The following is a 24,459-nucleotide window of genomic DNA, read 5'->3' on the forward strand; positions in this document are numbered from 1 at the left end:
GATAGAGAGGACGAATTCCCATTGACAGAATGGCAGAAGACAATCACTTATGCTAAATGGTAAAATAACTATGACAAGGTGAGGGAAAACTTTTGTTATACAAGTACACAATCCTTTATCTGAAATCCTTGGGGTCAGTTGTTTCTCGGAATTCGGAATTTTTCGGACTTTTGAATAAATGACGTTTTCACAGTGAAATAAAAAAATTACCTAACAGCAGATGCACGTGCAAATATTCCGAGCTCTGAGACACAATTGATGCCTGCAAGTGCTGGGCCACGCTGCCGTGTCACATCTGAGTGACAGGGTTCGAGTGGGTGTGGAGTTAGGTCACCTGCTTGCACACTAAAATGACGCTCCACACTCCACGAAGAAAATCGAGTTTTGGAGCTTTTCCGATTTCGGAATTTCAGATAAAGGAGTGTGTATCTGTACTGCAATAATTAGAATCTGGAATACACTGCCTGAGAGTGTAGTGGAGACAGATTCAATTGCAACTTTCAAAAGGAGACTGGATAAAACCTGAAGGGGAAAGGTTTACAGTGCTACAAGAAGAAGCCTGGGGAGTGGGACTAATGGCACTACTGTTGAAGAGAACTGGCAGGGACATGAGGAGCTAAATGGCCCTTTCTATGATTAGATTAGAATACTTACAGCGTGGAAACAGGCCCTTCAGCCCAACAGGTTCACACCGACCCGCCAAAGCATAACCCACCCAGACCCATTCCCCCACATTTACCCCTTCACCTAACACTACGGGCAATTTAGCACGGCCAATTCGCCTAACCTGCACATTTTTTGGATTGTGGGAGGGAACCAGAGCACCCGGAGGAAACCCACACAGACACGGGGAGACAGTGAGTTGCCTGAGGTGGGAATTGAACCCCAGTCTCTGACACTGTGAGGCAATAGTGCTAACCACTGTGCCACCGTGCCGCCCACGCGGTAATCATTCATGTGGTAATCATTCATGATTCTACAAGGAGGGGAAAAGTTAAACTGTAGTGTTAATGAGAGCAAAGGACATTGTTCTAAAATGGAAGAATGCAGTGGGATTTAAGACAAAATCCAAATGGATAGAATAGAGTTAACATATGGATAATAATAACGTATATGACTCGAACCAAGTAGGCAAGAAAATTAGACTGATCTCAGCATGATTCAGGTCAGCAAAAGTGGAGATGATATATAAGCAGAAATTTAAACACAGCACAGTGGTTATGAATCTTTAGAATTTGCTCTGTTACAGGGCAGAGTATGTTAAGCTGAAGGTCAATAGATTTCTGATGACCAATGGTTTACAAGTTGGGGATAGGCTGAGTAAAAGGCATTGATTTCTTCAATCAGCCATGATCATATTGAATGCTGGGGCAAATCCGGAATAGCCTTCTCCTGTTCCTGCTCACCAAGGCTCCTTCCAAACTGCAGCCACTTCCATCTAGAAGGGCAAGGGCTGCAGGTGCATGGGAACACCACCAACTGCAAGTTCCCCTCCAAGCCACTCTCCCTCCTGACTTGGAAATATATTGCTGATCCTTCACTGTCACTGGGTGAAAACCCTGGAATCCCCTCCCTAGGCTCAACCCACAGCATGTGGACTGCAGCAGTTCAAGACAACAGCTCACCACCACCTTCTCAAGGGTATCTAGGCAATGGCAATAGATGCTGGCCCAGTCAACAATGCCCAAATGCCGTGAATGAGTTTAAAAAACTTCATAAGATTAATTGAAATAAAGGTGATCCATTATAGTTAAAATGGGATTGCTCTCTTTTAGAATTTCTCCAGATTGCTTTATCGATTGATATGTTTCTAACTCAACAAAGAAAGATGCATTGCTTTATTTTGTGTTGAGGGCAAATAATAGATATGAATGCATCCGATAGCAGACAAGGGGGGAGTAGCAAATTTAACATAGATAAGTACTGCATTAGAAAACAATTAAGTTTCGAAAGAAGAGAAGGAATTAGCTGGGCAAAGTAAGTCAGTGTGGAAGGATGAATTCTCCCCGCAGCTCATCCTGGTATAAGATCCATTTGGTAGATTTGCTGCGACCTTCCTCTTTTCTGGCAAGGATCTACATGGTCTGCTGGGTCTAGTGTGGGAGAGGGTAAAAAACACCTTATAGTCTGACAAGGAAAGGGTCTTGTCTTAAACAGCAACTAGGTACAAATTACACGGTTAAAAAGTGTGGCACTGGGAAAGCACAGCAGGCCAGTCAGCATCCGAGGAGCAGGAGAGTTGACATTTCGGGCATAAGCCCTTCAACAGGAATGATCGACTCTCCTATTCCTCAGATGCTGCCTGATCTGCTGTGCTTTTCCAACATCTCCCTATCTCCTACAAATTACATTTGGCATTGTTGCTGAGACAATGAGACCTAGATTTTACGTTTTACTCATTCTTGGTCCAAAACCATAACCACTGAGGCCATGGTCCATCCTCAAATGGAGCAGTGTTTAATATACTCCTCAGCATTAACACTTTCAGCCACTGACATCATTACATACCAACCAAAAGCTCAATAGATCCAGTTAATAATAGGGGGAATCTTCCTAGCTTTGTGGCCAGTTGCCAGGTCACTTAGGTACAGCTATTGTCAGGAAATCCAATGGAACATAAAACGGAATGGATTATTTTACAGAAATGTACTTGGACCCACCTGGCTTTTCAATAACTAGTGATTATGGTGATTCAAAATGATTCACTCAGATAATCTCTCCACATATTATCTCCAAATATATAAAAGGATGTAAATCACTACTTTCATTTGCAATTCATACATGCTTAATTGTTAATAATACGAATCTCATTTTAAATCTTGATTTCAAACACTTTTAAATGGTATCTTTACTCTTATTTTCCTTTCACTTCCTCTTCAACGCAATTTTGCTTTTTTTGTCTCAGAAGTAATTGACTTCTGTTGAGTGCAGTTTTATAGGTGCATGGCATCACCAAGCAGCTTGCTAAAATGACTATTTCTCATGTAAGAAATTAGATAGTTAATCTTAGCAGGCTATTTGATCATTTGGGAATATGGTAGCTAAGTGCTTATAAAGTCATAGTCATAGAGATGTACAGCATGGAAACACACCCTTCGGTCCAACCGTCCATGCCGACCAGATATCCCAACCCAATCTAGTCCCACCTGTCAGCATCCAGCCCATATTCCTCCAAATCCTTCCTATTCATATACCCATCCAGATGCCTTTTAAATGTTGCAATTGTACCAGCCTCCACCACTTCCTCTGGCAGCTCATTCCATACACGTACCACCCTCTGCATGAAAAAGTTGCCCCTTAGGTCTCTTTTGTATCTTTTCCCCCCCCCATCCTAAACCTATGCCCTGTAGTTCTGAACTCCCCACCCCAGGGAAAAGACTTTGTCTAATTACCCTATCCATACCCCACATAATTTTGTAAACCTCTATGAGATCACCCCTCAGCCTTTGACGCTCCAGGGAAAATAGCCCCAGCCTGTTCAGCCTCTCCCTATAGCTCAAATCCCCCAACTCTGGCAACATCCTTGTAAATCTTTTCTGAACCCTTTCAAGTTTCACAACATCTTTCCGATAGGAAGGAGACCAGAATTGCATGCAATTCCAACAGCAATTCTGTACAGCCGCAACATGACTTCCCAAAGCCTGTTCTCAATACTCTGACCAATAAAGGAAAGCATACCAAACACCTTCTTCACTATCCTACTTACCTGTGACTCCACTTTCAAGGAGCTATGAACCTGCACGCCAAGGTTTCTTTGTTCAGCACCACTCCCTAGGACCTTACCATTAAGTGTATAAGTCCTGCTAAGATTTGCCTTCCCAAAATGCAGCAGCTCGCATTTATCTGAATTAAACTCCATCTGCCACTTCTCAGCCCATTGGCCCATCTGATCAAGATCCTAAAATGTGCATGTGTAGATAGTGGAAAGTGCTATTATATAGAGATAAGGAGCATGGATCAGGCACACTTTTCCTCTTTCAAATTAATTGTGGTGCTATTATCTCAACCAAACCGGAGTTAGCCACTTTCGGACAAACCAATAGTTTTTGGACTTTGTCAGTCTGTATGGCTAAAACAAGCTTCTATAAATATTAGTTATTTATTCAAATCATAGCCCAACATACATGGTTGGCATTGATACTGAAATCTATGCTCAAGACCAGATTTCTTTAATTTTCACTCCCAATGGGAATTTTCAACACTAGGAATGCATAAAAAGGAATGGGTCAGCAAGACTACAGAATTTCTGCTCATAATGAATGGAAAACCCATGATATCCAGGACTGAAGTTTGATTTTGTGCTTTTGGGTGTTACATTTAGGCTATGAATTTGTACAATCAGCTGATATGACTGATTTTTGTCCACTATGTATCTGCCGCACATCCACATGTGTTGTGTTCTTTAGCAGAAAGATGTCTGTCAACATTATTGAATGATACAGCTACTTTAATTCTTTGAATAACATCTGATTTTATTTTTCTGTATTAATCATTTTTAATTTTTTAATTTCTTTTCAGATGAATGTCTTCCACCATTTCCTTTTCCCTGCCATGAATTAGCTAACTGCATCAGCACTGGTCACAGCCATCACTGTCAATGCAAGGAAGGATTCATGGGTGATGGAGTAAACTGCACAGGTAAGCATCGAGCGCTTAAATTCACCTGGTCATCTCTTTCAGACATTCTGCAACCACCAAAGAGATCTTTTATTCCCGAATGTGACTGGGCGAGCAGAAATTTTCAGATAATGCAAAAGGACGACAAAACTGAGAGCTGACCATTTCAATTGATGGGGACATATAGAACAATTGAAAAAACAATGTTGTACTTTGGTCAGATAATCACAGAAGATGCAAAATAAGAAAACTGAAATTACACAAAGAATTGAAATAGCAAGAGATGCTTTCATGAATGTAATTCCAACAACAAAGAACAAGAACATGTGCATAAGAAATTTGTACATGCCTTTGATCAAATGCCATGACTCATAAAAATTTCTGACTGTTGTTGGTTGTTATCAGCCTAAGTAATTGCAGATGTTCCCTCATTAATATGCAGCTTCCTATTTAACTGCCTACAGTGAATGAACAAGACACCAAGAAATCTCAGCATAGGTCTGAGTGTGAATTTGGCAACTCCAGCTTGCTGCCAACTCCTAAGGACCTCCATCTTGGTAACAGCATCTCAGGGCACCCTCAAAGGGCAGTGACTATTTGCATGCCATGTCCTTGGATTCTGGCACTGGCTTTCAGTCAGCTCCTCCACATTATCATGGCACATCTCCAATTCACACTTTAAAATTTCTGCACTTTAAGGCTGAACCTCAGGGCCTACCACTAACTATCTTTGCAATGTTGCTGCCAGGCTACTTTAGGTCCAGTGCATGGATTGGAAAAGGATGCATTTCCAGCTGTTCACTTTCTCCCTTAACATTCTCGCACCCTGAGCCCACGTGGATGCTCACAGGACCCCATCCCTGCCTTTCTGCTCTTTGCCCCCAGAGCTAGAGATATCAGGCTCACAGAACTTTTGTCTGGCTTTCAGCACTGACACCAAGCTAGGAAGTTTGCCCTGGTTGTTAGCAGTCCTCAGTCAAATCAAGGGAGTCAACCTTCAGTCAAGAGTCTCATAAGGTGACCTGAAGGCAGCTTGTGGTACCAGTCCTAGGGCTTGGACATAGTCAGTCAGATGCTTGGGCATTCAGGGTCAGGATTGTCTCCTCATAAGCGATATGGAGATGAACATTGGGCAGGCCACCACATGGCCTCCCTCTTTCTGCCCTATTCCTCTTTTGGAACAAAAGGAAAGGAGGTAGTAAAGGAGGTGAAAGTGGCTGGTACAGCTGTTAGTGCCAGTGTAGGTGGGAGTGAATAGAAAGTTGTCCTGAAAAACTGTGTAGGCAGCACAGAGGCTTGGAGTTAGGGTCAGGGTTCAGGTTAGGGTTCGAATGGGTGGCAGTGAGTGAGGAAAGATGTTGCATTGTAATAGTGACAATGTGGAGATGCTGGTGTTGGACTGGGATGGACGAAGTTAAAGATCACACAACGCCAGGTTATATTTCAACAGATTTATTTGGAAGTACAAGCTTTGCTATCTGATGAAGGAGCAGAGCTCCAAAAGCTTGTACTTCAATAAACCTGTTGAAATATAACCTGGTGTTGTGTGATCTTTAACATTGTAATAGTGAGAGTGGTAGATCGTGAGGCTTGGTGGGAGCAGGGTGTGGTAGCCGAGGTAGAGTACAAGGTAGCAGACAGCAGATACTGGGTACTTACCCCAGATGAATGTGAGAATCCTACACAACTGGGCATTCGTCCAGGTGGCTGAGACATGACTGACCCAGTTGACAACATCAAATCAGGCTGGCACAGTCCAGTGTCATGGTCTTTTCTAACATTCCTGGGGAAAAGAGGACAGCCTTCCCCTGTACTAACCCATGCACAAGGACCTTCACGTGCCTGTCCACAAAGTGTAATGGTCGAATTCCCCTTCTCTGCCATGTCTGGGGTAGTGTCTGAACCCTGCAGGGCAGCTTCAGATGAACAATGGTTTCAACAGGGTGCCATCAACAGGGATGCTAGTCCAACCTGGGATATCAGGCAGGGCCAAGTTCTTCTGGCCATGGTGATTGGTAGAATGAGGCTATTAACGAACAGAGGGGTGCCTTGGGGTCAGGTAGATGGTTAATGAAGTGAGTTAGGATGAGAGTGTGAATAAACTGACAAGGTCTCATGCAGAGAAACCCTCCATGAAGCTTGACAAAATTGACACTTTACAAAAACATCATAAGATTCAACTCATCAAATGTGAACTTGTTTGCTGGTTTTGTTGTTTTCTAAATCCTGTATGACATCAGCTAAAGTAGCTTACAAGCTGCATTTTCTTCTATAAAATCACCATATGTCAATAATTTTGGCCACCGGAAGTCCTCCTACCTTAGAGTTAATCGGGAGAGATGGCGAAGCAACAGGTTCCCCATCCTGTATCCCTCCACTTGATCCATTGGCGCCCCCATGCCTCAGAACTTACCCTTTCAATGTGATTTAAGTTTCACCCAGTGTATCAGATGTCTATGTCTCACTAAGGATATCCTCAGTACAATCTGGTACATCTTACAGCCCCAACCCCAGTTTCTGAGCAGCAAAGACAGCATTACCAGTAGTTCTGAAGAGACCGTCATCTCTGAACCTTTAACTACTTGGCTCCTTTTAGGCTGGAGCTGGAGATATTTGCAATTATCTCCCAGTTTTTCATTGCATAAGGAAACTCGCTGATGCTCTGTATTCCAAGAGAGATTAATATATTTCATTCTCTCGAGTCCGATGGAAGCAGGTAAAGTGAGCAATGACTCTGTGAGGATTTCAGGATTCCTTATAGTTCAGGGTCTCATTTTGTGGATGCTGCATTTCAACCCTTGTGTTCCACCAACATTCAGCTGATGTCCAACCACACACAGCCTAATACTCAGGTCAATGCCCTGGCAGTAGTCATGATGCCTTCATTCTGTGGCAGCCCCTTGTACTTTCTGCAGCTTAGCCGTGATAACAAAACAAAGATAATTCCACTGCATATATGTGGGAAACACGCATATAACAAAATCCATGTTGCTGTGCAGGAGGAGGTAGAGAAGATTACTGAGATTAAATAATATGTTTGTTGCCTGGACCATTCTGTGAGTTCACTTTACAGCAATCACCTCTAAACCAAACTCTGGGAAAAAGCCTGGACCGAGATGGTGTTGGACTCCTCTATATTCTGTGACATTGACCACAGATGTTTTGACAGGCCTGCCAACAAACTGACACTGTGATGCACACAGGTTTCAACCGTCTTTTAGACTGAGCCCTCTACTGCAGAGCATATACATCCACATTCTCCGGGAGGCTGATACCTGTGCTGTCCCTGTCCTCTGCTCGGACTACATGCCACTCATGTCTGCTTTCTCAATGTGTCCGGATTCCATCTGATTGGCATCCTCAAAATATTGGCAGTGTCCATATCAGAGTTAGTGGCTGCAAGTGTGACAGTGAGAGATGGTGTCTCTTCTTCGATTAGATTGTTGCATGTTTACATTTAATTTTGTGGCTGTATCACCTTAGAATTATTTTCTGTTTACAGATATTGATGAATGCAAGAACATGTCCTTCTGTCCTAGTGCAAAATATGAATGTTTCAATATTTTTGGTGCTGCTCGATGTGCTTGTAGATATCACAGTGAAGATGGCGCTGCAACTTGTGGTGGGTGTGAAGAAATAGTAAATCAATGCGATGAATCTTATAAGGTGTCATGAAACTATTCATGTTTTATTCAATAAAGTACAATTTTGCTTCTCTTGATAAATTGCAGAGTCATAGAGATGCACGGAAACAAACCCTTCAGTTCAACTTGTCCATGCTGACCAGATATCCCAACCTAATCTAATCCCATTTACCAGCATTTGGCCCAAATCTCTCTTAACCTTCCTGTTCATATACCCATCCAGATGCCTTTTAAATGTTGTAATTGTACCAGCCTCCACCACTTCCTCTGGTAGCTCATTCCATACACGCACCAGCCTCTGTGTGAAAAAGTTGCCCCTTAAGTCCCTTTTATATTTTCCCCTCTTACCCTAAACATATGCTCTCTAGTTCTGGACTCCCCCACCCCAGGGAAAAGTCATGTCAATTTATCCTATCCATGCCCCTCATGATTTTATAAACCTCTATAAGGTCATCCCTCAGCCTCCGATGCACCAGGGAAAACAGCTCCAGCCTATACAGCCTCTCCCTGTAGTTCAAACCCTCCAACCCTGGCAACATCCTTGTAGATCTTTTCTGAATCCTTTCAAAGAGGTTTCTATACCTTGGAGATTAGACGAGCTTCTGTCATTGCTTACAAAAAATTAAAAAGCTTGAACATAAAGCATGAATAAAAGCCTTTGTTCCAGAGCTTTACTGATTGTGCGGTCTACTCCATGATGGTCTCTATCTTGTTTACGTAACATTGTGAGTGTAAGTTCTAAATATGCACTTCCTAGTCCACGGAAATAAGAAAAACAAATTTCAGGTTATCTACCTTGTATGGCATCTTTATCATTCAGTCCATGAACTTTACAAATATTACAGACTCAAGAAATAAGAACAAAAGTTAAAAATTAAGAATAATCAGCCTTTGGACCCCATTCAATTAGATCGCGAATGACCAAGCAAACATCTAACGACACCAGTTTTAAAATTTTCAGTTGATTTAAAATTAAAATTTAGATTATTTATAATTATTATATATTACAATACTATAGACACTGAATGATTACCTGAACAATGAGCTCTTTAATGTGTTTGAAATGATAAAATGCCAGGTCACAACATCTGATTCTCTTTCTAATTTTTTAAGACCCACACTGCAGATTCAAGAGGAAATAGTTTGTGAAGGTTAGGAGTTAAGAAGACCAATGAGTGTCCACCAATGAGTGGCAATACAAGTAATTGAAGTCAGGTTTACTAACAAAAATATGGCAATATAATGCAAGATGTTGTGTGTTGTATGGAAGTAAGCATACAGAATAACATGGAGAAAAGATAGGAAGAAAGTAGAACCAGGCATGGAACGATCTACAGGTGTAGATAGACCCAGTAGTTAGACCCAGTGAATCCACAACAGGTGATAAAATGGAATTGGGACAAAGAGTAACAAAGTTCAGTTGGGTAAATTTCAGTAAACTCCCATTTACACTCAGAGGTCTCACTTCAGTTGATGGATTTTGCACATTAGTTTGCTTTAACATGTAAAGGTTAAACATTTTGCACAAAGCAAAAAGAAAATCTAGAAATAAAATATAAATCTGCTTATTAAAATTTTCAGGAAATAATAGGTAGAGCTGTGAAATTCAGTGACAAAACTACTGGTAAAGAAAGAAAATCAAAATCATGCTAACGAAAATAGACTTTGACCTATCAGCCCTAATGATGGCATAAACATCACTGTTGTATACAAGGACAAATTTTCTGACTTATCATAAATAAAATCATGAAAATTCAACTAGTTATTATACATTACAAGTGTTCAGTTTGCAAGAACATTCATGTGGCTTGAAGCAAGCTTCCTGTTTGATTAGTAATTTAATGATATTGTAAAAAAGTTTAAGGTGATGTGATGGTGTATCTAATTGTGCCAATGATAATTACAATACACTAATAATGAATTTTTAATGGTGGAATTTGCATGCACATACACCTGGATCTTAACGAAAACTCCAATGGTGATTAATTCCCTCAGTTAGCATGGCCATTTTTGTAGAAAGGGCCTAGTTCTGGTGCGATGCTTTCAAAACTGGAACAAACTTCACAGAAATCTTGTTGTGCTGAATACAGTTTTCATACTGCACTGAAAAAAAACACAGTTCATTGATAACTCTAAGCCTGAAATCTTTGTCATTTACTTTCCCTAATATCATGATTACAATGCACATGCCTTTGGCTGCCTAATTTTATTCTTAATTGTAACTTTTAAATTTTTGTTTTGTGTCCTTTTTAAAATTCCTTTTTAACTTAATAAACATTCCTTTTGGACACATTTTGACATCAATCCTCGCCTTTGAAGTCACTTTTTGCTGTGTAATTAAGAAAAAGTCAAAGTTTGTTGATTTGTTTATAGCAACATAAAAATGATCAGAGCCCTCTTCTTGTAGAATCTATGACAATGATAAAAGTTTTGTCCTTTGCCTTGATTATTGGTATTTCAATAGAGTCATCCCTGAGCCCTTCTTGTCTTTTGTTTCTGAAGTTTTCTACTGTTAATTCAAGTGTCTAAATATGACTTTCAATTTAGTTGGTGTTCATTGTGCTCTCTCCATGGTCTTGATTGTTTGTAATAACAGCAGAATTGCGGAATACACTTTAGGCGAGGTTTAATCAATTCTTTATATAAATTGCTTTCTGAAATTTACAACACATCCTTTTCATAGTACAAACCAAAACTGCATTTGCTATCTTTAAAACTGCCTCACAATCTGCTAATCCAGTCAGCACCTACCTACCAATCTCTTCAAATCCATCTCCTGCACTATACCCTGTAGAATAAGACTTCACAGCTTATTTTGGAACTCTGTCTTCTAAATTTAATATTTTGCATTTGTTTTAAAAAAACATCATTTTTCATTCCTGCTTCCCAACATACCAAAATGCATCTGTATTCCATCAGTTTGTTCTCAGTTGTTTGTGAACTTGTTTAAATCTGAGAGTTCTATTTCACTATCCACTTCCAAATCACTTACATATAGTGTAAACAACAATGGTTCAGAACAAACCCCCTTAAGCACTTTGCTGATCCATTTCCATAAAACAACCCATTCCTTCCATTGCTTCAGTCAATCTTCGATCCATTCTGAAGCTTCTGCTGTGTCTGCCAGGTTGGGAAACAATTCCTTTTGTTTCCTCATATTTTAGGTGTATAATACATGGACTTCAAGCTCAAACACTTGCTTTAAGTTAGGGAGAATGGATAACTATTTAGTCAGAAAAGCAAAGAAGCCATTGCTTTCCTTCTCAGTTCATTCAGAAAATACCCTTAGTGGATCATTGATTTAACAGCACCAGTGGAGACATCTGTGGGCTGGACTCAATCATTCCTCACAATTGAAACTCCTATCGGAAGCTAGGGAAACTGAATGAATTTATTATTTACTTCTCACTTCCATTTTCTGCTCATAATTTCTATTGAATTGAACTGGACAGTGATAGAATGGTTTATGAAATAATAAGAACATCCGAGTACTTTTAGCACAAGTCTGAAAATTGCACAATTAACTTTTCTGCAATATCTGTTTATTTGTCTGTTTGAACTTCAGACGAGTCATTCCAGCTGGTCTCGAGTCAAGGAAAGGCACAGATGAGAATTGTTTACTGGTACAATGGATTGTATCAAATTGCTGAGTTTGAGTTGCATGCTATTATTACTCCTGCCAATTATTTCCATTGGTGCTGAATATTAGATTACAATCGCTCACAATAAAATTAATTCCAAACCCAATTTAATGTAATTTTATAAGGACAAGAATTTGGCAAAATACTGGATGATGACAGTGTTTTATATATTTCACTCTTGTGAAATGAGTCACTGTCATACTTACATATTCGTTAGGAAGGTTTTGGAAAGGTTTTATGTTATTTTGTTCAATATTGGCACTTTATATTCATGAATTCCCCCCAAAAAACTAAATGTTGGTTTAGTTAATTAATGCATTTATACTAAGTTTGACATACTTTTGGAACAGTAAAAAATTAAAGAGACACATGGAATGGCCAAAAATGAATTCTTGAGCAACTTTTAAAAGACTCTCTTCCCTCCCTGAAATAATGCAAGAAGTATCAATCACACTGCCACATTGCTGCTGAGAGTAAAATGATCATTTTGCAGAGCTAGGCTTATCTTATTTTCATGTTTTCAGTGGATCATGCACCCCATCAATAAGTTGAACAACACTGTCAGCACAGCCCCAGTTCACCTCTCTGAATCGTAAAGCTATGTTGCTTGGTAACACAGGATATGCTGTCAAAGTTTTTCATCTTGCACACATCAGTATAGATGCAAGAATGTCAAATTTTCAAGGGAGCAACAATTTGAGAAATGGGGTGCTGACTGGTTTTCAAGTGATCACTGATTAATTGAGCAAATTGCTTTAGAGAAAGAAGCAGGGAATAGTTTTCATGTAAATTCAAAGAAGTCATCATGACCAATCAGGCGTACCACCCATTCAGCCCCTGTTTCTATTGTAATATTTCCCTTTGAAATTTGATATTCTTGCATCTGTCCTGATGAATGCAAGATGAAAAGCTTTAACAGCACATTTTCAGCAACAAAACTTATAGTACCTGTGCTGGAAAATAAAAAAAATAAAAACTTGGGTGGCATGGTGGCACAGTGGTTAGCACTGCTGCTTCACAGCGCCAGAGACCTGGGTTCAATTCCAGCCTCAGGCAACTGATGGTGTGAAGTTTGCACATTCTCCCCATGTCTGTGTGAGTTTCCTCCCACAGTCCAAAAATGTGCGGGTTAGGTGAATTGGCCATGCTAAATTGCCTGTAGTGTTAGGTGAAGGGATAAATGTGTGGGGATGGGTTGTGCTTCGGCAGGTTGGTGTGGACTTGTTCGGACAAAGGGCCTGTTTCCACTCTGTAAGTACTCTAAAATAACTTTGTTTTGTGCTAAAGAACTTATTTACTAGGGTTTACAAAGAGAAAAGTCAAACTTGTTAATTTAGAAAGTCATGATAAAATGTAATAACAGCTCATATTTGGCATTAATAAATCAACCTACAGTGAATTGTAGAAATATTTCAGAATCCAGAACATACTTCTGCTTTCAAACTAGTTTGGTCATATTTTTGTCAATGAGAATTACTGAGACATTTTTCTTAAGCTTACAACACAGACATCTATTAGTACATTTTATACAAGTGTATTTTTCATTTTCCCTTCAACCATTTAACGATATACTCAATGGCTTCTTTTCACAGATGAACCAACAAATCCACCAGGTAAGTCCAAAATAAAATTGAGTTGTAGATGCAAGAAGGTTGCTGTTAAACTTCACTTTGCATATTGTCGAATGCAATGTTTGTGACACAGTAACAGGGGTTAGTGGGTGGAAACAATCGTGGTAACCCTCAAACAATGATAAGCCTTCACAAACACACACAGTGATCTCCCCAATCTCATTTGTGTCATTGCAGAGAAACACCAATTGGATTCTAGTACTTGAAGAAGAGAAGGAAGGGAAAATTGAAGTCAAAAACATGGTTGCTTGGAATTTCTCTTGTACACCTCTATTTGATACAGATGGAGGCGGACCTGATAGGCATATCATCTGACTTTTGCTGCATCCTTTGCTGATGGTCATACATAACATTCAGTCAATGCGTTTTAATAGTGATTAAGAGCAGAAACCCTCACAGTATCTTATTCCCCTTCTTTGCTAAAAGTTAAATCAAACAATAGTAATTAATGGAGGTGATGGGAGCTTTGCCTGCTGTCTGGAATGATGGTGACAGCCCTGTATGGCCTCTTTCGGGAATGTCTGATAGATTAAATGTTGTCAGGCGACGGTTGCAACTTTTCTGAATTACCCAGCATCTTGGGGAGATTATGGTTCCTTACTGCGGTCTCCTTGGTAATAACATGTCCGATCAGAGTTGTCTTGCCAATAAATCAGAACCCGATTCTCTGGTATTATAAATTGATGTGATCAATTGACATCGGGCATTCTTCCGATTGTCTTGATAAATGCGAGATGAAATGCTTGAGGAACATGTTTCTCTTTTCAGCTGTAGCTGTTCCAATGAAGACTAAGCAAGCAGGTCAATGGGTAGAAAGCAGTCCTTTTGTTTAAAGCAGCTGTCATGATAGGCAGTGTGTGAAGCTGTGAAATGTGAGTCCTGCAGTATTGCTAAGTGTGTGTCAATAGGGGAAGCTTTGGAAGCAATGATTAATCATTTAGAGAGATTGTCCTGAATTTTCTGATGCCAGATAGTCAGTCTGCAGAAGAAGTGGGAATTGTGCTTCAGGATCCTGTGGACTCTAGACACAGAAAAGTTTTGTGGAATTGACCACAAAATCAAAGATTCTGAGTAGCAATTCCGCTGCAAACAGAATCCACCAACAGTATCCATTTAAATTGGAGAATTTGGAAAGTTCCTCTGAATTAAGTAAATAGTTAAATGATAGATTAAAAACCCAGTCGAATTCTTGGATAAGTATCAAATTGACCCCTGACTTAATTAAGATTCTATCCTGTACCTCAATTAAACCTTCCTTGACCCCTTACACTCCACAGTGGCTCATCCAACCAACCCCTAACTGTGGGACGTGGCAATCTCCTCTCCATGCAGGACCTGATACCCACCCTCTCTCCACAGGATTCAATCAGGTCTCTCTGTCTCTCTGTCTCTCTCTCTCTCTCTTTCTCTTTCTCCACCACCTCCCGCACCCCCCCCCCCCCACCCCGGTGACTCGATATCCTTCTTCTCCCCATGATGAAACAAATCCACTATCAAACCCAATCCCAACACATCACCAAGCCCACCTCCCCACCACCTACCCCATCCCTGCTGCCAGACCCAATACCACCCCAACCCAGCTGCTGGATCTCTCACACCCCTTTTCCCCCCCAAGGCCCTCCTGTACTGTCATGGAATGTGACAATTCCACCACCCCCCAATAAACCCCATCCACTACAACTTGCCCTAAGCAGTTGCCCTGTCCCCAATACCATCCCCCCACCCTACACCATGCCCTAAACAATCTCCCCACCCCCTACTGCGATACCCCCCACCCACTGCATCGTGCCCTAAACAAACCGCCTGCCCCTTATTACCATCACCCCACACACTACACCTTGCCCTACATGATCCCCGTCCCCAATACCATCACCCCCCCACTCACCGCTCCTTGCCCTAAATGATCCCCCCACCCCAATTCCATTCCCTCCACCCACTTCACATTGCCCCAAACAATCCCCCCACCCTCAGTTCCATTCCCCCACCCACTACACCTTGCCATAAATAATCCCCCCACCCTCAGTTCCATCCCTCCACCCACTACACCTTGCCCTAAATAATCCCCCCATCCTCAGTTCCATCCCCCCACCCACTACACTTTGCCCTAAATAATTCCTCACCCCCAATACCATCCCCCCCCACCCAACGCACCTTGCCCATTACTGTGAGAGCATGCTTCTTTAACCCTGCACTTAGACATTTTGCTTATTTCTGATGCGCAGAGATAGCAAATTTCAGAATAAACATATTTGCTGATGACAATTCATTATCAGTTACTCAGGTGTCCTTGGTGTTACTAGGACTTACCAGTGCCCAGACTGAATGAATTCAACAACATCACTCTGGGGTTACCACTGGACACATGAATCCTATATAGAATCATAGAATCCCTACAGTTTGGAAACAGACCATTCAGCCCATCACTTCCACACCCACTCTCTTAAGAGCATCCCATCTAGACCCACCTTCCTACCCTATCTCTGGAACCCTGCATCTTCCACAGCTCGTCCACCTAACCTGCACATCTTTGGACTGTGGGAGGAAACTGGAGCATCCAGAGCAAACCCACACAGACTCAGTGAGAATGTGCAAACTTCACACAGTCACCCTAGGGTAGAACCACACCCAGGTCCCTGGTGCTGTGAGGCAATAATGCTAACCACTGAACCACCAATAGCAGTAAGATCCCACTAAACACATTAAAGAAGGAGATCAGCATTTGTCATGGTTTGTCCATGTTATATATTTATTGTTCTCCACCAAACTAATGGGTGGCATCTACTTCCTGAGTCGAGGGTCCCAACAGTGGGTCTGGAAACAAAGTGGCTGTCCCTGTGCAGTCACACTGTTTCCAGCCAATTTGACATGCAGTGGTGAAGGGACCAGCCAATCATGCAATGGGGATGGACAGCAAATCACTGGCCCATCATTACCTCATGGGCACCAGGCAATCAGACAAACTCCATGCCACCCAGTAGCAAGAACCTAACAGAATCTGCTATGACTAGTACCCTCATCCTACCAAAAATTCCCCACCCACCCAGAATCAGTTAGCTCCCTGAAGCCATCACACTGCAATATCGCTCAGTCAATTTTGAGCTTGCCTCCATCATACTGAACTCTAATTCATCTGCCTTGCTGTTTTGGTAGCTCTTTCACCTGTGGTCATGCCTCCCACACTTGAACAGCCTGCTCATTACCTTCGACCAGCGATCCATTATCATTCAACCTCCTCTATTGTCCTTAACCTGTCTCCTATTACCCTCAAACCCCAGGATCATGCAATTGACCTTCCCTATCTAAATCCTGATCTCCCCACAATGTGCTTGACCTACTGTCTGTAGACATTGGCCTTCCTTATATAGTCCAGCACCTTCTTCCTGTTCCTCATAAGCCCCCAAAGGGTTGCTATCTGCCTTCCTTCATTGGTCAGTTCTGCTTAGTTTGCCAATTGAAGCCACCGCCCGATCTCAGTGCATCAACGTCTCCCCTTCCATGGTTCAACAAAGCTCCTCATACAAGAAAGACAGCTCCTACTCAATGCAATCCCACTGGGAAAACTACTTCACCTGCTGAACACCCCATTTAACAAGTTGTCAATCTGTCAACACATGGTTTTTATTTACTGCCTGCATAATTCCAATGGTACAATTTAATCTGATGAAGTAGAGTTTTAATGAGCATTAAGACATGCAAATGTATTAAACAGAGGTTTCCACCACTTGCTATTGGGAAGCAACATCTGTCCTCAAACTGCTGTCAACTTAATAATCAACTTTCATCCTGCTGTCTCCTGCTCAAATAGATAGTTCCATCTACCTCACCTCCCACTCCCAAGAATTTCACCTGATTCCATCTTTCCTACTGGAAATGAGCCACATCTGTAAAACAGAAATAATAATGTTGATTCTGTAAGTTACCAGTTATTCTTTCCATTTGGAATCTCTAAGGAAACCTGCAATTATATGTTGAAGATTTTTATGAGCAACTTTATCCTTATTCTGCGTTTATACCTTTTAGGGTGGAATGTTTTCAACTGTACTGTCAAATGGAAAACCTTAAGGAAGTCTGCTGTACTTTTGAATGTTAATAGTACTCTGTTCAAGGCTGAGGCCAAGAAATATGCCAGCAAGGTAGGATGCTCTGAAGAAGGGTCACTGGACTCAAAATATTGACTCTGCTTTCTCTCCATAGGTGCTGCCAGACCTGCTGAGTTTCACCGGTGATTTCTGTGTTTGTTTCAGATTTCCAGCATTAGTAGTTGCTTGCTTTTCATTAGGATATGTAACTTACTCAAGTATTGCTTGCTTGAACATAAATATAAATGTGCAATATAATCATAGCATGCATTAAACAATTTTGAAGCATGAATTATTGATCAACTTGGACAAATGCATTTCTTTCTTTCCTTTGTACAATAGTGAGAAAATCACATCCTACATTACATTCCTTTACTTTTCTTCACTGAAGTGGGGTACCTTTTCTAGTCAAGCCATAAAATGAAACGATTAAGTAATTCTGTCCTCTTCCCGGTTCTGGAGTCAAATCCTGTCTAGGTCCCAATGACTTACTGTGATAGCATACATCACCTAGGTTTATTACTGAGTTCTATGACCAATAAGTTATTGTGCTTCTTGAAAGCAAAACAGAAAGCGCTTGATAAACTTAGCAGATTTGTGGTATATCTGTGGAGAGAAAATAATTAATGTTTCGAGGAGCTGTGAAAGTTGCTAATGATGCTGATACATGAGGCAACTTTCCTCCCTTCACATCTGCTTCTATTTCAAGGGATAGGCTGGCCACAGATATCCAGTACAAACCCATCGACTCCCACAGTTACCTGGACTGTACATCTTCACACCCTGCTTCCTGGAAGGACTCTATTCCATTCACCCAGTTTCTCCGTCTTCAATGCATCTATCCTGATGGTGCCACCTTCCATTGGGGAGCCTCTGAAATGTCCACTTTTCCTCAACCGAGGATGCCCCAGCACCACGATTCACAGGGCCCTCAACTGGGTCCGACCTATCTTCCGCATTCTGCCCTCATCTCTTCCCTTCCCTCCCACAACAGCAATTAGGTCACCATGTCCTCCATTTCAACCACACCAGTATCCTCATTCAAAGGATCATTAGCTGCCATTTCTGCCACCTCCAGCAGGATGCCATCACCAGACACATATTCCCCTCCCCTCCCTTGTCAGCCTTCTGCAGGGACTGAATCCTCTGGGGCACCCTGTTCCACTCCTCCTCCATTCCCAACACTCTGCTCACTCCCCAGCCCCCTCCACAGGCCCATGACAGCTCCCATGTAGATGCAACACTTGTCTTTTGCTTCCTACTGTTCACAATCAAAGGCCCCAGACTCACCATCCAGGTGAAGCAGCACTTCTAGTCTACTGTATTCACTGCTCATAATATGGTCTCCACTACACTGGAGAGATGAAATGCGGACTGGGTGACTGGCTTTGCAGAACATGTTCGCTCTGTCTGAAAAAAAGACGCTGAGCTTCCAGTTGCCTGTCACTTCAACACATGGCAATGTTCCTATGCCAATGTCTCTATCCCAGGTTCACTGTAGAGCTCCGGTGAAGCTTAGCACAAGCTGGACAAATAACACCTCATCTTCCATCGAGGTATCTTACACCCTTCAGACACAACATTGTGTTTAACAATTTCAGAGCATGAACATCTTCCTCCATGATCCTTACTAACACCAACCCTCCCAGATCCTCTTCTTTACATGTTGCTTCCAGAACAGCCAACTCATTTTCAAATGTTGACACTTCCCTTTTGCACCCATTCTGTACTTCTCTCTTTGCTGGTTTATAATCTCTTTTTCTGCTTCTCAATTTTTTTTCTTTTCCTTTGGTGGCTCTGTCTCCTACCATTTGAGTTTCTCTTCCCCAACCCCACGCCCCTTCCCTCCCCCACAACACATTATCAGCATGATATTCCACTATTTCCCAATTGCCTTCTGTTCTGTTGATGGCTCACTGGATTTGAAACTAACTCGTTACGTCTGTTTTTCTCTCTCCACAGATGCTGCCAGACCGGCTGAATTTCTGGTTTTATTCCAGATCTCCAGCATTTTCAGCTTTTTGTTTTATTCTGTGCTGATTTACTCTGGGCTAGAGTGGGGGTGGAAGTAGACACAGTGCATTCAGGCTGGGAAAGTAGGAAAAAAAAATAGCCAATATTCCCAGTCGCTACTCAATGACATGTAGATATTAGGTGAGGAAATAGAGGTTGGTTGTGAGGGTTGGTAGGGTTAGGAGCGATTTTCTTCTTGTGTTATATGTAGAAAAGTCCTAATTGTTTCTAAGAAGCAAGTTTATGATTTCACCACATCTATTATATCAGGGAAATGTCTACCTATTGTCAGGCAAAGCTGTGATGATGTTTTTTGCTAATGAAAATGCACTTGGTGTGGAATCACAGACCAGTGACATCTTGCATGTGTACCATCTTTAATTTACTAAACCGCTTGCTATGATCTACAGGGACGTAAGGAAACACAGATTCCAAGCCAAAGGAAAAGAGTTGAGGAGGGATGACCATTAGCTTAGTTTAGGATGTAGTGTTAAGGACATTCTTAAAGGGAGAGAGAGGAATGTAAAAGTAAAAGAGTTTAGAGGGAGGATTTCAGTGAGGCAGCCGAATATGCAAAGGACAGTGAAGTACGAATGAGTCAACAGAAGGGTGGATGAGTTTAGAACAAATAAAGATGCGTGCCATCATTATGCATGTGAAAAACAGACATTATGTTTATGGATGATATTGTGAAGCATTAGTATATGGGCAAATAAGAGAAAAGAGTCAAGAGTGGATCCAGCCATTGATGCTGCGAGAGATGGGAAAAGAAGCTGATACTTGGAAATATGGCTGTGTTTGGATAAGGATTGGGGAATTGTGGAGAGCAGTTCATGATGCTTTGCTTTACACTAGAGAAGAGGCATTAGAACGTTAGAGGTAGGTGATGAGGTCACCCCTGTTAAAAGTAGTAGAGAGACTTGGGAATTTCTTCCTCTGCACACCATCCCACGGTTGCATGGAGAGACTCTAGACTTTATCTTATAGAACATAGAACATTACAGCGCAGTACAGGCCCTTCGGCCCTCGATGTTGCGCCGACCTGTCATACCAATCTGAAGCCCATCTAATCTACACTATTCCATGTACATCCATATGCTTGTCCAATGACGACTTAAATGTACTACCATTAAATGGTGAATCTACTACCGTTGCAGGCAAAGCATTCCATACCCTTACTACTCTCTAAGTAAAGAAACTACCTCTGACATCTGTTCTATATCTATCAACCCTCAATTTAAAGCAATGCCCCCTCGTGCTTGCTGTCACCATTCTTGGAAAAAGGCTCTCACTGTCCACTCTATCTAACCCTCTGATTATCTTATATGTCTCTATTAACTCACCTCTCAACTTTCTTCTCCCTAACAAAAACAGCCTCCATTCCCTCAGCCTTTCCTCGTAAGACCTTCCCTCCATATCAGGCAACATCCTAGTAAATCTTCTCTGCACCCTTTCCAAAGCTTCCACATCGTTCTTATAATGCGGTGACCAGAACTGTACACAATACTCCAAGTGCGGCTGCACCCAGAGTTTTGTACAGCTGTAGCATAACCTCATGGTTACGGAACTTGATCCCTCTATTAATAAAAGCTAAAACACTGTATGCCTACTTAACAATCCTGTCAACCTGGGTGGTAACTTTCAAGGATCTGTGTACCTGAACACCGAGATCTCTCTGCTCATCTACATTACCAAGAATCTTACCATTAGCCCAGTACTTTGCATTCTGGTTACTTCGACCAAAATGAATCACCTCACACTTGTCCGCATTAAACTCCATTTGCTACCTCTCAGCCCAGCTCTGCAGCTTATCTATGTCTCTCTATAACCTACAACATCCTTCGTCACTATCCACAACTCCACCGATCTTAGTGTTGTCTGCAAATTTACTAACCCACCCTTCTACGCCCTCATATAGATCATTTATAAAAATGACGAACAACAGTGGACCCAACACTGAGCCTTGTAGTACATCACTGTTAACTGGACTCCAGGATGAACATTTTCCATCGACCACCACCCTCTGTCTTCTTTCAGCAAGCCAATTACTGATCCAAACTGCTATATCTCCCACAATCCCATTCCTCCGCATTTATACATTAGCCTACTGTGGGGAACCTTATCGAATGCCTTGCTGAAATCCATATACACCACATCAACCAGTTTACTCTCATCTACCTGTTTGGTCACCTTCTCAAAGAACTAAATAAGGTTTGTGAGGCACGACCTACCCTTCACAAAACCGTGCTGACTATCCCTAATCAAATTATTCTTTTCTAGATGATTATAAATCCTATCTCTTATAACCTTTTCCAACACTTTACCAACGACTGAAGTAAGGTTCACTGGTCTATAATTACCAGGGTTGTTTCTACTCCCCTTCTTGAACAGGGGAAACACATTTGCTATCCTCCAGTCTTCTGGCACTAATCCTGTAGACAATGACCATTTAAAGATCAATGCCAAAAGCTCGGTAATCTCCTCCCTGGCTTCCCAGAGAATCCTAGGATAAATCCCATCTGGCCCAGGGGACTTATCTATTTTCACACTTTGCAGAATTTCTAATACCTCTTCCTTGTGAACCTCAATCACACCTAGTCTAGTAGCCCATATCTCATTAATCTCCTCGACAACATTGTCATTTTCTAGAGTGAATACTGTTGAAAAATATTCATTTAGTGCTTCCCCTATCTCCTCTGACTCCACACATGACTTCCTACTACTATCCTTGATTGGCCCTAACCTTACTGCGTCATTCTTTTATTCCTGAAATACCTATGGAAAGCCTTAGGGTTTACCCTGATCCTATCCACCAACAACGTCTCATGTCTCCTTCTGGCTCTTCTGAGCTCTCTCTTTAGGTCTATCCTGGCTACCTTGTAACCCTCAAGCGCCCTAACTGAGCCTTCGCATCTCTTCCTAACATAAGCCTTCTTCTTCCTCTTGACCAGAATTCCACTTCCTTCATAAACCACTGCTCCCACGCTCTACAGCTTCCTGCCTGCCTGACAGGTACATACTTATCTAGGACACACAGTAGCTTTTCCTTGAATAAGCTCCACATTTCTAATGTCCTATCCCCTGCAGTTTCCTTCTCCATCCTATGCTACCTAAATCTTGTCTAATTGCATAATAATTGCCTTTCCCCCAGCTGTAACACTTGTCCAGTGGTATACACCTATTCCTTTCTATCACTAAAGTAAACATAACAGAAATGTGATCACTATCACTAAAGTGCTCACCTACTTCCAAATCTAACACCTGGCCGGGCTCATTACCCAGTACCAAATCTAATGTGGCTTTGCCCCTTGTTGGTTTGTCTACATACTGTGTCAGGAAGCCCTCCTGCACACACTGGACAAAAACTGACCCATCTATAGTATTTGTACTATAGTGTTCCCAGTCAATATTTGGAAAGTTGAAGTCCCCCATGACAACTACCCTGTCTCTATCACTCCTATCGAGAATCATCTTTGCTATCCTTTCCTTTACATCTCTAGAACTATTCAGAGACCTATAGAAAACTCCCAACAGGGTGACCTCTCCTTTTCTGTTTCTAACTTCAGTTGACAAGTCCCCAAACATCCTTTCTGCAACTGTAATACTGTCCTTGACCAACAATGCCACACCTCCCCCTCTTTTACCATCTTCTCTGTTCCTACCGAAACATCTAAATCCTGGAACATGCAACAACTATTCCTGTCCCTGCTCTAACCATGTCTCCGAAATGGCCACAACATCGAAGTCCCAGGTGCCAATCCATGCTGCAAGTTCATCCACCTTATTATGGATGCTCCTGGCATTGAAGTAGACACACTTCAAACCAGCTTCTTGCTTGCTGGTGCCATCTTGTGTCCCTGAAACTTGATTTCGGACCTCCCTACTCTCAACCTTTTCTATACTCAAACTACAATTTTGGTTCCCACCCCCCTGCTGGATTAGTTTAAACCCACCCCAATAGCCTTAAAGAATTTCCCACTCAGGATATTGGTACCCCTCTGGTTTAGATGAAGATCATCCTGCTTGTAGAGGTCCCATCTACCCCAGAAAAAGCACCACTAGTCGTGACCCTTATCTCCCACATTCTGCAGGAGGAACATTCAACTGCCCTAACCTCCATTCCCATTATTCTAAATTCCCAAAGAGATGATGGAAAAATAAGGAATAAAAAAACTCATTACCGTACCAATCTGCAATACAGGTCCGTTTTCTTTTGATTAGATGGGGAGGATGAATGGGAGACATTACCCAAGTAGTGTTTCAGGTAATGCAACCACACAAATACATGACTTCCCAGAAGTCCTTCGCTCCTCCCTCTCACCTCTCGGCAAGTGGATGCCCAACTCCCAAGGCAAGTCCCTTTTAATGCAGCAAAACTCACCCTTACTGGCAGCCCTCGCTCCACCTCTCCTCTCCTCGCCACTTTGGCAAAATGGAGGCCCGACTCCCGAGTTAAGTCCATTTTAAAGGGGCGGCATGCTGGCCCAGTGGTTAGCACCACTGCCTCACAGCACCCGAGTCCTGGGTTCGATTCCCACCTGTCTGAGTGGAGTTTGTACATTCTCCCTGTGTCTGTGTGGGTTTCCTCCGGGTGCTCCAGTTTCCTCCCACAATCCAAAGATGTGCAGGTCAGGTGAATTGGCCACGCTAAATTGCCCAGTGTTAGCCAGGGGTAAATATAGGGTAGGGAAATGGGTTAGGGTGGGTTTCTCTTCAGACGGGCGGTGTGGACTTGTTGGGCCAAAGGGCCTGTTTCCACACTGTAGAGAATCTAATCCAAACTCACCCTTCCCTGCAGTCCTTGCCACTCTGGCAAAATGGAGGCCCGACTTCT

Source organism: Hemiscyllium ocellatum, chromosome 10, assembly GCF_020745735.1.
Source record: "Hemiscyllium ocellatum isolate sHemOce1 chromosome 10, sHemOce1.pat.X.cur, whole genome shotgun sequence".
Classification (NCBI taxonomy): domain Eukaryota; kingdom Metazoa; phylum Chordata; class Chondrichthyes; order Orectolobiformes; family Hemiscylliidae; genus Hemiscyllium; species Hemiscyllium ocellatum.